Consider the following 13,996-nt stretch of genomic DNA (forward strand, 5'->3'; position numbering starts at 1 on the left):
CAATTTGTTGTCGACGAGTGGGTAGCACGTCTGCCTCACCGTTTCCTGGGATCGAGGGTTGAATCCATGGAGGGATTCCTCACTTTACACTGTGGAATTTGTATGTTCTCTCCGTGCTGATGTATGTTTTTTTTCTGGGGACTCCGGTTAACAGCCACCCCTCCCCAAAAAATGCCTGATAAGCTGTTTGAACCCTCTAAATTGCTCCTAAGTATGATTGTGATTGTCAATGGTTGTTTGTCTCATTGTGCCCTGTAAATAGCTGGAAACCTATCAATCTCGGGGCGATTGAGTGGTAATCAAGCCGAAAGTCAACATTGCAAAAACCCTAAGAGGCAACCATCCCAAAAGGAAAATAATTGAATCGAATATAATTTTCATTTTAGCTATAATGAGACACACGGTATGCAAAGTCCACATCAAGTTGAAAGTAAAGAGTCACTAGTGGCTACAGTGCTGATCCATCAAGGATAGCAACACCTTTTACCCTGAAAATTCTGCCAACTCAGGAGGGCAATTAACACCTGTGTAACCTGGGTCAAAAACAAGATGGAGATATCTCCCCAGCGGAAGCTGTGGTTGACCACAGAGCTCTTTGCTGATGCTCTGCTTTACATGTTAAGATGGAGCTTGGGTATATGTGTGTGTGAGAGAAAAAGTGAGAGGAGGAGGAGAGAGAGAAAGAGAAAGACGGTGAAAAAGAGTACGTGTGTTGGTATCTCTGGTCCTATGTGTCTGGTGGTGTGTGTTGAGCGCTGACAGGGGATCAGAGATATGATACGTAGGTAAGATGCACTACAGGATAATTATGCATAACCTCTGGAGAGTTCACACTTGGGTATTGAGGCTAGTTTTTGTTTATTTTTTAACATTCATTTTTCTTTCTGAGCCCCTCGCCATCATTCACATGAATGAAATATCAAACGTACCTCTGTGGCTCGTGCAAGGCTGAAGAGAGCATTCATCTGCATATTAGGCAAGGCGGAAATGTGGTCACGATTTTGCAATCCAGACACACGTTTCTTGAATTAATATGCACTTGATAGACTGGGAGAAGAAGTTTCATGAATATTCATCGGGCTTAATGTGGACGTCTGCAAATGAAATCACTCTCTATTAGAATAAAGCAGTAGTAATGTGCTTAATTGGCTAGATTCCCATGACTGTGTAAGGTTCTAAATTTGTAAACATTCAGCATGTCGAAGTCCAATCCACCAATTTAACCACTTGAATATCAAAGTGTCTGACCTTTTGTCAAGGAAATTAACCTGCTCTATCAATGAGTAAATAATGCAGAACATTTCATATTCATATTCACTTGCAAGTAACATCCCACAAATGTCTTTTGCCTGGGCCAAAGTGGTAAAAAAAAGTACTGCATGAGTATATGGCTTCAACAGTCAGATAATTTTCAAAGTCAGTCCCTTTCAGGTGTTATCAACCATGCTCATAAATATACGGGAAGGACTTGGTGGGTGGGGGTAGTGTATGTCTGTGGGGTTGTCATCTATCATAGCTGCTTTGCAGACTTGAGCTGGGAGCCCAAGAAACCTGAGCCTCTATTAGACAAACACATGCCATTTCCAAAATAACAATGTGCTCCTGTCACAGGATAGTGGCTAGAGTTGTGTGCACATATGACAGGCATGCTGACACTGATATGTGCAGTACAATTTAGGATTACTGTATGTTACTAGGCACTCCGGTGCAGACTAGCAGGAGCTATAACCAATTGTACTGGCTAAAAAACATAGACATATAAATTCCTGAACGTTTTGAAGATTACCCCAGATAACTACCTGGAATTATGTTTTAAATATCTGTCAAAGCTGCAGAACAAGCTATCCTCTATCGTACATCAGTGAAAATAAATAGGCATTAATCCTGGGTGAGTTTGTTGAATACTCTGCTGTTTCCTGTGAACTGTGAAATGTACCTAGCAACCCTCAATTATGATTTCCTCAAACATGCAGATTAAAATTAGGTTTTCCTTTAGGTATATGTTACGGGGTGGAATTACTCAGTGGTTGAATTGTTGTATCCCAATCCAAATGTTGAACACCCTATGGCACCTGATGCTGAATCATCACTAGGTGAATAAGGAACAATCTACTATGTTTTTTTTTTTTAAGTACAAACTGCTATAGTACATTTCATGGTTGGTTTAGGGTCACTATATCATCAAGTCTTATTTTTTCTTATTGTCATCCACAGCAGCAAGCCACCCACTTCTTGTCCTCATTGTCATATTAGTTCTGGTTATCTTGACTTCACTTGAGGATTAGTATATGATATGTATCAAGTCTATATGGTTTCATGGATGTTTTGCCTTTTTTTTTGGTGGTGAAATCAGGTTTCATTCATAGATCTATCTTCCATACTGCTTATTTTCTCAAGGGTTGCAGTTACCGGAGCCTATGACAGCTTACTAAGGGCCTTGAACTGGTTTCCAGCCAATCTGTCTACAGATCATAGAAAAGGTAATATTGCACTGTCTTGCCTGCTTCAATGTAACACATTCTACCATCCTTTTGCTCTCTCACTATCACAACAGTCACCTATTACATTCAAGTGGGTTGGGGCCTCTATTGATAAAAAAAAAAAAAAAATTTAATGAGAACTTTACTTTAGCAAACACATCACTATTGTGTTCTAAGCAAGCAAGTTCTTGTTTTGGCCAAACATACTACTGCATTATGGTGTATGTGTATATATTATATTGCATATCACTTTGATATGGTAGTGTGATGTGGACATTAAAGGGGGCGGGGCATCTGTCATATTTGAGCAGGTATTTATCTGCAGTCTGGATCATTTTGGGTTTCAAGCAGAGGAAGCAGCCTTGACCCTGCCCACTGCAGCTGTCCTGTAGGAGTAGGCAGTAAATCTACACGGGCAGTGCACATACACTCATTGGTTGTATGCACACATGCAATTGAAGATGTGTTTTTAGCTGCTTTTTACATGTTTTTGAGGAGTATGAATATTTAGGGTCTGAAATTGTATAATATTCTCTCATTAAAAATAAGTTTAGTAAGCAGAGTTATTTGATTACCTTCAGCTTTTGATTATTTTTTTTAGAGAATCAAACTTTGATAGAGCAGACACTTATGAATAATATTGATTTTGTTCATAACACGCAGGATGAGGAGAGAATATAGTTCCATTTAAGGCCCAAGAGTTGATTTTCTTGTAACTGCTCAGATTTACAGGTGCCACTGACCTTTTCATCACAGGAAGTCTCTGGCTTGCCTGGGACTTCACTCATCATTCCCTCTCCTTACAACCATTGCTCTTTATTTTTACAGTTTTTTTTATCTTCCACAATCTTATACAAGACGATGTACATAGTCTCTAGCAGTCATATTCTCAGGTGTTATGAGTTAGGAGAATAAAGGTTATGATTGAGCCCATACGTTTCTGCACCAGGAATAAATCAGTTTAATAATAAACTGTGATGAAATTTTGACAAAGCTCTGGCAAGCTTTGTCGGTGCTAGTGTAGCAGCAGAGCCACGCAAATTCTGGATATATATATTTTTAAAATTAGTCCAATGATCCATGGTTAAACTTAAATAGGTCTTATGTAATGATCATATTTTGGCAACATATTGGAATGGACTTGAAATTAACACGTTTCATCAGAAACGGAACCTATGGAGCTATCACTGGGAAGCGTTTGGAGAATTGAATATACATTTAGTGCACAGAAAGAAGTAGTAACTCAGTCCGTCCATCTGATAACAACTGCATCAATAAATATAAATTGTCAGATATAAACTGTACATTTTTAATAATTACCCTTGTTCAAAAATCACTAGTTTTACAGTATATCTGTTTCTTGAGGTTATTGGCTGTCCTGATAACTCTTAAATTGCAGGACCGTTGTGGCCCACTTCACAAGAAAGATTAGTGCAAATTGCCTCTTATATACCTAAAAGCCAATTACACCTCCATCCTTATAATAATGAACTCATGAACCCTGTTCATTTGGAAAAGGCTGAGAGAATACGATCAATAAAAAGAGACTGTGAAGACAAGTGGCACAGAGAGCCAGCTTCAATATGGTGTCAGGCAAGCTTCCACAAACTTGAATTTATTTCTATGTCAATAAGTTCCCAGTCAATCCATCTTATGAGCCCACTCAGCTTCTCTTGCTTATTTGCACACGCAGTTATAGAAATAGTACATGAAACTAGCTCATTTACATTTACATCAACTGTCATCTGCAAAGAGGATATATATATATATATATATATATATATATATATATATATATATATATATATATATATATATATATATATATATATATATATATATATATATATATATATATATATATATATATATATATATATATATATATATATATATATATATATATATATATATATATATATATATATATATATATATATATATATATATATATATATATATATATATATATATATATATATATATATATATATATATATATATATATATATATATATATATATATATATATATATATATATATATATATATATGTCATCTTTGCAGATGATAGTTGATATAATAAATTTAAAACAAAATATAAAGCGGAATCTTTCTGTGATCCTAGGAAGGTAGACAGTTCACACACCAAAACTTGCACATATGCGCACTCCCACGCACGCAACCACCCACACATATGCCTAGACATGAATGCGACCGTGTGCGTATGCGCACAAACACTAAATGGAAAACCTTAAATGGGATCAAAGTCCATTGACCCCCGTGCGCCATTAAGGAGAATTAATTTGTCTCCTTATCAAAAGACTATTAAAAGATTGAGGTCAGAGTCAAATGGAGCCAAGATACTATTGATTCTGGAATTCACATGCTTGCTGAGGTAAATGGAATTCAGTACAAAGACATTGCTGTCTAACCTCACTGGTTTAAGTTAGGGAACTGACAATAGAAAATGATGCTGACATTCATAAGCTAATTTCACCAAAAGTGAGTCATTATTTCTGGACTATTTTCTTCACATTTAGACCAGGGCTGCAACTTGAACTCCTGAGCAGTTTATATATGTGACATAACTAAAGGGATATCCTAATCAGGGATATACATTAGGGGGTGCTATTTGTATGTTAGGGGGCCCAGTTTAAGAGTGTAAAGGGGGATTGGTTGGATGAGAGAAGAGTATAAAACAAACTGATGCTCAGAGTAATAATTTAGATTTTCATTATTCCAGTGTGACTTACGTCCCGAAAAATATGTTTATATACTTCATTGCCTACTCCATTCTCTGTTCATGTTCCTATTTCGATCAAAGCAAACTATCCAGTGTTTACTCGATTGAGGAAAAATACATTTGCCAAGTTTTGCAGTTTTTTTTGTTACTTTTCACAGTAAGCTCAGTCTGTACCACTTCTTGGAATTGTGTTGACGCAATTTTCCCTTATTGATGACATACATACGCACACACACATGCAAACCCGCAGCCCCTACACATGGACAGACACAAATACAATCATTTCATAGTTCCCATTTCCGAGTTTGATGCATTTAAACAAAAGGATAATGTTATTTTATAAACATATATGCACTGTGTGTAACGATGCAGGGCCTCAGACCATTGAAAGTTTCCTCTGATGTGGAATTTATTGTGCTGATTGTCCTTTTTCCTGTTAAACACTATCTGGCGCCTTTTTCCTAACATGGGGATAGTGGCACGGGATCTTCAGGATGGGACGTAACTGATTTCAGCACTTCCTTGCGTCATTTGCCCTTTTTGTCTGTAGTGTGACTCTAGCGTCTTTTATTGTGAGGTCTGGGTAAGGTGAAAAACAAACAGGAGCCTGGCTCAGAAGCTTTGATCTCCCGTTTCCTGGTTCATTTTTTACGTCTGTTTCTCACAGAACATTTTTTTTCTTTCACTTGATTACCACATGCTTCCTCAAACATTTTTACTCAGAACCAAAGACATTGTGTTGGACTATAATGGTTTCGTCTTAGAGGAAGCTATAAAGGCCTTTTGAGTTTTTTTGTCTCTTTTATTTTTGCCATTTTCGAAACTGGGGGCTCATGCACGCTTTATCCTGCACATTCAATAAGCTATTAATGGCAACTGCAAATCATTAGAGTTTCGGGGTTGAAGGTTTGATCCTCACTGTATGGAGTTTGCATGTTCTCAATGAGCTTTCATGGATTTTCTCCAGTTGTTCTTGTTTCCTCCATCATATATAATCATGCATTGTGGGCTGGTTGAAAACTTTAAATTGCACATAGGTATGAGTGTGAGTGTGAACGGTTGTCCATCTCCCTGTGTCCTGTGATTGGCTGGCAATCGTGAGGATAAGTGGTTCAGAAAATGAAAGAATGAAGGTGACCAAGTATAAGATGTGGTAGGGTTTGATCAATCCCACAAATGTTACATGATATGATTTGGTACGCCATCTGAATCTCTGGTCTTTAATAGTCTATTTGAAATGTGTATTTTTTGAATAAATGACAATTATATTAGAGACATTTAATGATATTAGCATTGATTAAAAAAAAGAAAAAAATGTTAACACATTCAGTTAACACACTGGCCTAAATGTACCAATACATAACTGAATATTACAAACATTTTGCAAAATTAAAGTATGAATGCAAACTGCCGCAACAAGAAACCCAATTGCCACACATTTCTACCAACAACTCAAACAGAGACTAATTTCTGTCCCCGTTTGAGGTAGTTTTGTGATGCAAAAGTAATTTGGGGGATTTTGCATGTACTTGGCCTTTTCTTTAGGGAAACACTCAATGCCCTCATCCTTCCTGGATTGCAGGGAAAAAAATTGAGGTCACATAATTCAAATCAACATGGTATCTGCACTGCAACTCCTCTAAGTAGTACATAGAAACTTTTAATCATTATTAATACACAATAGACAGTGTAAATTATCAGAACATTATTAAGTCAACCAAGACACCTTTTTTAAATTCAAATTAGGATGAACAAATATTTGACAGCCACAAAGTGAGCCATACATTTCTTCTAATATCTGACTGAGTCAATGTGTTTCAATGTCACTTATTATTTTTTAGTTGGCTTGCCACCTGTCATCACATCTGCCGGTCAGGTTGTGATATAAGAAGCATTGCTTAGCATATGGAGGGATCCCCAGTCATATCACTTCCTGACCACATACACGCCACATGTGAAATAATTGGATGTGTCCGAGGGTATTTAGACCAAGATACATTGACTAAAGGCTTCTGTCCAACATTAAACGGTTGAGGGGGCGAAAGTGACAAAGAGCTGGACAGCTCGAGAGTGTAGGCAGGCCAATTGGGCCTGGCCATTGCGTGTTTGAATGTAACAGTTGGGACCCTGATGACAGAGTTGTCTTTTGGAATTTAAGAGCAAGGGCTCAGAAGTAGGTGCACCCCCCATTCAGGACTTGGCCAGGAAGGAAGGCTTTGGTTTTCAAAGCATCCACTCCTTTATTTATATTACATATTTTCATCGCCAGCACTCATTTCAAAGGCAGGAGAGGGATGTTTTTCAATTTCCTAAAACTTTTTGGTCCTGTGTATTTCCCCAACTCTGCCCACTACAATATACAATATTCGTTTCAATAGAGTGATTCATTGATGTATCCATTGGAGAGTTTAATTTACTAAAAAAACACAATGTTCAAGAAGTCAACTGAATATTATAGAGAAAGTGAGAGGATGTTGAGTAATTGTCCAGCGGGGAATGCAAAAAAACTAAACTAATTGAACAATAGCTGAGATGTCTTATATTTTTTAAATGAATTCATGCATCCACATAAATAACAAACAGTACCGATGAAGAAACAAAGTTTGTTATTTGTCATGTTACAAATGCGAAGAAAAACTACAAAAAAACAACATTAATGATGGACAGTTGGCCCAGGCCAAGGCACGCAGAACGTCATTGGCTATCATTAAGACAAGACAGCTACTGATAAATTAGTCATCCATCAAAGGCGCCCATATCAACTTGTTTCCCCTGATCATTATTGGAAGCAAACAATTGTGTCGCCCTACTCCCTCAACCGCCCACCATGTCCCGCTGTTGCCGCTGCCTCGTGGGGATGAACCACCCCCACAGCCAATCGGCATCTATGTCTCAGAGGAATAAAACCATCAAAGGCGAAGTCCTTGCTGAAATTTTACAGCATGAACTAGATCCTGTTCCTGTCTAGTCATCAAATGGATTGTGGCAAGGCTCCTAACTTACATTTTTTCACATGGATCACTCTAATTAGAAAATTTAGGGTCCATAATGTGCATAGGACAATTGAAAATGTGTCATGTAACGAGAGAATTGCTTTGTTGAACAAAAAGATCAATGTGGGTTGAAAAACATTGCCTGTCTGACATCCCAACACAAAAAATGGTGTACAGTATGCACTGTGCCGATTTAGACATTTTTTACATAGTATAATATAGCCCATGAACTTAGAAAAAAAATCACACAACATGTTGACATCGGGTAGCAAAGTACCTTTGAGATCTGCTCCCATTGGTGGGATACTTAATTAATTAAGAGGGGCTTGTCAGCTAGCTGCCCTGGGACCCTGGGGTAATCATACAGGGCAAATAACAGCATGTGGAGCTTGGTTGAAAGAACTCCCTGATGCTGTTGTCATTGTTGATTAATTTCTCTGTATAGATCATGACACTACTGTGCATGTGTAACTTGTCAACAGCTCCCATGTTTCTTTTCCTTACTGTGTAGATGTGTGTTTATTCTTTGTTAGAGGTCTTCTCAGCATGCATGCTGTTACTGTTCTTGGTGACATGATATACAAAATGTAGTTTGTATAACTAAGCTGTAGGGTGTGTATACTGCGTAACACTTGAATTGTTTCAATCATCTTTTGTCATAACTATATATGGTACTGTATGTTTATTCGACATGAAGGTTGTGCCTTTCTATGTTGCATGCAGTGGCAGGCATGCAAACAAGATGGTGATGCCTGATAAGAAAAAGTGGCATTCCTGATGACAAATGATGATAGCGTCTTGGGGCATTGTAGCCCCGTGAGGAAGTGTATTGATTAGCCTTATTACCCCAAGCATCCGTCTTGAGAATGAGCAGGGGAAAAGGAGGGGAGGAAAATTAGCCGGACTCCACCTCTGTTGAACGACTGATTACTCCAGGGGCCCTGAAGAGAACAAATGGCGTACGCCTTTCAGCACATACAAAAGTCCACACGCATATGTGCAAGGAGTGATTTACTTATTTATTCTGCCCCAAGTCTATACAATTTAACTTTTTTTAAAAATGACTATGTATAAAAGACATGTCATTATCCAGTCCCATGGTACACAAGTGATGCCACAAGTGTCATGCAAATTAGAACACTTATTGCCACTTAATATAGGAGTACATATTTTTCTTTCCTTTCCTGTCTTTTCAATACAGTGTACAAAATATGACAAATAATACAACTCATTGGAGACTTTATTAGCTTACCTGCAAATTCAAATGTGATGCAACTGAGAACAATTACAGATATTCTGACAGATATGATAGGTGTAAAGCATTGACAAAATTGCTATTGTGGTTAACATTGTCAAAGTTTCCCTTTGTGATCTGAAATAATTCAAACTACACATGATTCAGAATGTTGCTGTGACAAATTTTAGATAAACATGATTTGATTAAATAGGAAAAATGTTTCTTTAGTTTGATGATTTACCATTTCTATCCTGCAGGAGAGGCAATTTTAACAGCAATTTGTATCAAGCAATTATTTGAAATGAATTTGATTGGCATTTTCTACGAAGCAATATTCTACCAGTGGATGCGTCATTCACTTAATTCATTTCATCCCATTTATCTGCATGCCTTTCCACGCTACGCTTCAATTTAGGTGTTAATCACATATGCTGTAATGATCTATCCTTCCGGAGCTTATTGATGAAACGGCCTCAATTACTTAGCTCAATATTTCCAACATTAGTTGGCCTTAGAAATGTTTCACACAGTCATCTATCTAGATGGGTTTTTAAGAGGTATAAAATCAGCTGCAAAGTGCATTCATATTTTATTCTATTCAGACGTTGCTTAGCTGATGGGGTGCCGGTAATTCACCACCCTAAGTAGACATAATAGCCTGATGAGCACACATGTTCCTGATAGGAAAGCAGTCTACATGGAAGAGGTTGCTGAGCTATAAACAATTCAATAACCAGTTTTACTGTCAAGCAGCAATGAAATATTGTGCTTGTTTTCTTACATGGTGACAAAAATGATGATAAAATGCTTTTTCCTGATACTTTTGAGGAATTTTTCACCGATTCTGCATTATCACTTGTTGTTTGTGGCTCATGGAAGAAAATTACTTTTGTGAATTGCTGACTTGTGAGATGCTCAGTATGTTTGGGTCACCATTGGGGTGACCATCTTGGTACTGCAAAGATGAGGTCATTTGATTTTGCTGTCTCACATTTTCTTTCCTCTGTGGCCACAACAGCAAAGCATAGAAATATTCAGGTTTTTATCACCAACGCACTATACACAGTCTTTGCTTCTTTTCCATTTCTGTTGTTGACGAAGTTGTCTTTTTTTACAAGTACGAATAAATATTGTCTAAGTAAGTAAGTATTGGCTATAATCATTAAATGATATTTTCCAGGGGCATTATTCTTGGTAAACGAAGGTTTCCCATCTAGAGGGAGGCAGTTGATGCTGTATTAGAAGGCTCAATCAATAGCCATCTTCCCCTAGATTTACTGTAAACATGTTAAAGTATTCATGAATTAATTGACTTCCTTTATCTCGATATAGGTAGCATACCACACATTATAAATGCATTGTTAGATATTTCTATAAAGTCTACGATTATTTACCACAAATCATATAGCAAAATAATGTAGAGTGAATGCCGTAATTAAATTAAGCTTCTACTGCAGAATGTGATTTCATTTTACATCACACACCATAAACAGTGTTTTGCATCTGTCAATTACTGGCGGTCATGTGGTTAGCGCATCAGCACTGACAGTTCTGAGATCGAGGGTTCGATCCCGGGTCCTGTGTGGAATTTGCATATCCCCTTGGCTTGCATGGATTTTCTGTGGGTAGTCTGGTTTCCTCCCACATCCCAAAAACATGGTCTCCTTGTGCCCTGCCATTGGCTGGCTAACAATTCAGCGTGTCCTCTGCCTGGTGTCCATAGTTGGCTGGGATAGGCTCCAACACCCCCTGCAACACGTGAGGAAATTTAATTAATTTGTGAATACGAACAGAACCAGTTGGTATTAAAATATTGTATATGAATTTAAAATTAGCTTGACTAAAACCCAGTTGCTGACTGGCTCAAGTAACGTTCATGCGTTCAAAATAAAATATAGAATATGCAGTTTTATCTGTGTTCAGTATCAGTGTTACCATCCTGTAACGAGTAAAAGGTTAGGATGGAAGTACTCCTACAGATTCGTCAAATTCTTTTTCTCCAATTTGTAATCAGGGCCCCATTTTTTCTCCAATGACGTCACCTTCATTATTTGGCCATGGCCATTGGGTTTGGAAGATACCTCACCCTTGGGTGGTATACGAGAAGGTGAAGTGGAAGACTGATGTTTTAAAATGGGAAGCATTTCAAACCAGCGTCTTCTCCTGCAATGGTCAAACGATTGTGGGAGGAGACCAGTGTAACTAACCACCCAGGGATAACATTGTGGTTTGACCAGAAGACATGATGTGAGGCTGGATATGAAGAAATGGTGGTTGGTGAAGGTTCGCCTACAAGCAAACATTCTCTATGGCTTTTTGGATGTAGAAGATGAATGTGAAACATTTTTTCCTCAATTGCTCTCAATGAAAACATGTTGTTGAGTGAAATATACAGACGTTGTGAAGGCTGTGGATGTGGGTGGAGTTTTTGTTTCTGCTTTGGCACTTACCACAGAGTTCACCACCTTCCAGCTGTGATATTAACTCTTTCCTTTTAGGTAAGACCACACGTGAAGACCTTTAACTTCTGAAATGAGAAACCAAGACTATTTTTAAATGGAAGAAACGAGAAAAAAAAACGTCCCCAATTATGACTTCTTGTAGAGATTGATGATCCCTCTCCTCAAGTCAAATTTAAGCTTATATAAGCTTACAACTTAGAAAATCAACCATCTATGTTTAAAATACCAAAGTAACATGAAATATGGCCTCACAAAACCTCAAAAGATTACCTTAATTTTGCACTGTTCTGTATTCCTTGTTTATTTTCCCATCGACATTTTATCAAAACGCATTCTGCATTAGAAACACTTTAGATCTAATCGCAATCTCTGCACACAGTACCAGGTTCATAATGATTAGAATAATGATAATAATACTAATAAACGTATGTGATGTTCTTGGTAACATTATCCTGATGTGTTTCACATAATGTGGTGACAACCTATGTGGATGTAAATTGACCAATTGTGTGTTTCTGTAACTTGACAACATTATCTGCATCCTCTGTGGCTGGGACACATTTCCGTCAAGTTGCTTCCAAAATAACTGTCCCAGCCCCCTTTCCCTCCTCACACCCTGCATACTTACACACTTGTTGCTTCCTTTTTAGCACAGCCGCACATCGATCAAGCTTTCGTCTGGACTTGGTTAATCTCTTTCTGAGATAGCCAGGAGTTACCGGACTGAAAGAACATGCAAATAATGTTTAAAGTATATGTTAATATACTACAATGTGTTAGAAATGATGGCATCAATGCACAAACACTTAAGAAATAAGTAAAAAGAAAAAAATGCACTTTGAGATGCACCAGATTATAAAGCGGCACCTTCATCAGATTGCCTATCTTAAAATTTGTTTCATATATAAAATGCACCAGATTATTAAATGTAGAAGTAGTAGTGATGCTGTTAAGTTGTGGTACTGGTAGCAGTAGTAGCAGTAGTAGTAAACAAAACTTAACTGCATCATACAGTATATAATAAACATTTGTTTTTGATGATTTGGTCCCTACCTGGTACTGAACCAGACCGCTTCCTGTCTGTCCTAAATGACCAACTTCCACCTCCTATTGTCTACATGAACGTATTTTTAAAACATGATTGGATAAATCTGTATACGTTTCCTGGTCAAAGCATATTTATAGAGAAACACTTACAGTGTGAAGTCACATTAAAGTCCCTGGAGAGATTAATAGTTTGAGTCATATCAACTCACCACTTCCTCTTGCTAGAGTTCCTAATAATTTCCTATTGTCTGTCTTGTTACATTGTTAAGAGCTGTGTAAGAAGACTCTCCAATTACCTGCTTGAAAAAGACATCAGACATAAAATAGTACCTTCACTTGTGAAACAATGCTTCTCGATGCGTTTTCCTTTCTCACAGACATTTTTACTGGTCAGATCACCACTCACATTGTCCATATGTTTTCCTCATAGTTTTGAGATTGGGCTTCAAATTTTATACCGCATGATTTCCGATTTGTGATTGTTTGTACCTAGGGTGATTAATTAAATGTTGATTTATTCTATGATTTCGAGTTAAAAAGTTGAGGGCATGCAAATCCTGTTGTTCTACTGGGGAACATCTTTGCTTGTGTTTATTTTTTATGTGTAGTTGAAGAGGTGTTTTATTATATGACTTTTTCAAATTATTATTATTTAATATGGAAGTAGGATTTTCTCCATTTAAATTCAATTGTAGTCTAAATAGACCATAAATACTTTGGACAGATGGGTCAAAGATCTGAGAACTCAAGAATTGTAGGAATTTAATTGTTCTGATGGTGTGCAAGTTTAGAAATGCATTTCTTTACTGCAGATGTATGTTTTGGCCCAAAATGAGAGCATGTTCAGTATACATCTCCAACATCGTGGTTACAACACAAAAACATCAAAACATTAGCAGATGTTTCACGAGTGTGAATGTAAACAGGGAAATGTGCTTTAACATCTTAATACGCAACTTGTCAGATCTATTTATCTTATTCAGCACACACAATAAACACTTGATGACTTGCAAAACTCAGCCATGAGAGGA

The 13,996-nt window shown here is 37.3% G+C and overlaps 1 protein-coding gene across 1 annotated transcript in view; it reads left to right on the forward strand.

Annotated features, from left to right (window-relative positions):
* Positions 1–13,996, forward strand: part of nr5a2 (nuclear receptor subfamily 5, group A, member 2) — an 80,210-nt gene that overhangs the window by 1,773 nt on the left and 64,441 nt on the right. Inside the window, exon 2 of the mRNA XM_077717488.1 lies at positions 2,398–2,480. The gene's annotated coding sequence lies outside the window, so the exon portion shown is untranslated. The remainder of the gene's footprint in view (positions 1–2,397; positions 2,481–13,996) is intronic.

Source organism: Stigmatopora nigra, chromosome 5 (genome assembly GCF_051989575.1).
Source record: "Stigmatopora nigra isolate UIUO_SnigA chromosome 5, RoL_Snig_1.1, whole genome shotgun sequence".
Taxonomy (NCBI): Eukaryota; Metazoa; Chordata; class Actinopteri; order Syngnathiformes; family Syngnathidae; genus Stigmatopora; species Stigmatopora nigra.